Here is a 2,086-nt window from a genome sequence, read left to right on the forward strand (position 1 = left end):
TCACTGTGTGAATCCCTTTATATAAATTTCTAGAAAAATGCAAACACATCTATAACGATAGCATATCAGTTGTCACTTGGGTATCTAGAGCGGTGGAATGTGAGAGAAAAAAAGGGGGCTCTATGAATGAGGCATAAAAACACTTGCAAGTGATGGGTATGTTTCTTTTCTTGATTCTGTTGGCAGTTCCATGGGTATATGCATATTTCAGAACTTAAATTGTGTTCTTTAAGTATGTGCAGTGTACTGTGTGTCCGTTATATTTAACAGAGCCATTAAAAAAAAGGCTAAGAACAGATGTTTGTCTCAACAAATAAATGTAGCAAAGAACAGAAAAGTCAAGTAGAGTATAATCTCTGTCCGTTGAATTTTCCTATAGTTTATTTCCCTCAAAAAATATATCCCAGTTCTTAAAAGAGATGGGACTCTTAATAAAAGGTTAAAAAAACCCAGCAAAACCATCAGCAGGGTGAGCTCCAGCTACTTTTCAATTGTGAGACACTAGGTGCACGGTGCAGATGTGCTAGGATGTTTGTTCTTCCTCCCCAATATTTTAGAGAGGATATGAAACACCCCCATTAAATGCCTGCAAGTGATGGCCATAGTGGAGTTTGCAGAATGATGGCTGTGATCTTTAATATGGTTGTGCCTTTGCAAAGAGTCTCACTCAGAATATCCAGGGTAATTTTGGAATCAACTTTTTTTTTTGTTTTTTGGATGATATATATGTCTAACTCAGCTCAAGAGTATATCCACGTAGACTTGAAGTTAGGGACCAGCTGGTGTAAATTTGTGTGGTTATCTCCTGACCTAACCTTTTATCTTCTTCTTGTTCCTTGATTGTAGTTAAGCTTCATCTTGCCCCAGGGCCTCTGTATTTGCTGTTCCCATGTTTTGGAAATATTATTTCCAGAAAAATTTTGCTAAATGATTCCTTTCTATTCTTTGGCACTCATCTCCTAAAGATATTTTTTTCCTTGATTGTCCTACTAGCCTAACGCAGTCCCAATTTATCAGATTACCTTACTTCTTTCACAGAATAATAATCAAAACAAATATTATCTTTGGTGTCTCTTTGTATTTAGATGAACTTCTTCCCAAAGAACTCAAGCCCCACAGTGATAGAGGTTGTTACCTTTCTTATCCCTTATTCTGGGTCTTAGAACTGTGTCTGGCATGTAGTAATCACTCGAGGTCTGTTGACTGTGTAAAGAATATGTGAGTAGATGAACAGGTTTGGAGTTATTTGAAGTCACTCTTAATGATGGCTGGTGTTGGTGTGTAAATTAAAACTGTAGGTTTTAGAGTTGGAAGTGATCTTGCTGAGTCTCACAGCTACGGCAAAACCCTCCCTACTGTAGCACCCCTGACAGATGATAGTGTCTGAGCTTGAATAACTGTATATGGAAGACCCTAACCAGGGCAACCTCCTAGCTTTCTTCAAGCAGATCACAACCTTCCATGGGAGTTTGCTCCCTATTATTCAGCTGTAATTAGGAGAAAAATGAAAGACCCTAAGCAGGGCAACCTCCTAGCTTTCTTCAAGCAGATCACAACCTTCCATGGGAGTTTGCTCCCTATTATTCAGCTGTAATCAGGAGAAAACGGTTTGATTTACCCAGAATCATCTTCTCTCAGTCTCCTTATTCTAGTTCCTAGAGAATAGACAGGACAGAGTTTCCTCTAAATTATACCCTTTGGGTTTGCATTCCTGCTTGTAACAAAATAAGCACCATGCTATGGCAAAATTCCCCTTGATTGTCTGCCACTTATCGCAACATTCCTTGTTAGTGTTTAGAAATAATTTGTCCTAATGTTCCACATTATAATTGATGGAGTACAGAAATAAAAGAGATCTCGGGGTTATGTCAGAAGCAATCAGACAGATATTTTAACTTACCCTTTTAATGTATTTAATGCTGACACTGTGAGGAATTGAGCAGTATAGTCACCGCGTTTTTGCCATTGCTGAAAACATGTATTTATGGTGAAGTTTATGGTCACTTTGAAAGCATTAGCTGATGGGGGAATTGTCAGCTACACCTTAGAGCTCTGAGCATGTCTCAAAAAGTTGTGATACGAAACA

This window comes from Physeter macrocephalus, chromosome 12 (assembly GCF_002837175.3).
Source record: "Physeter macrocephalus isolate SW-GA chromosome 12, ASM283717v5, whole genome shotgun sequence".
Lineage (NCBI taxonomy): Eukaryota > Metazoa > Chordata > Mammalia > Artiodactyla > Physeteridae > Physeter > Physeter macrocephalus.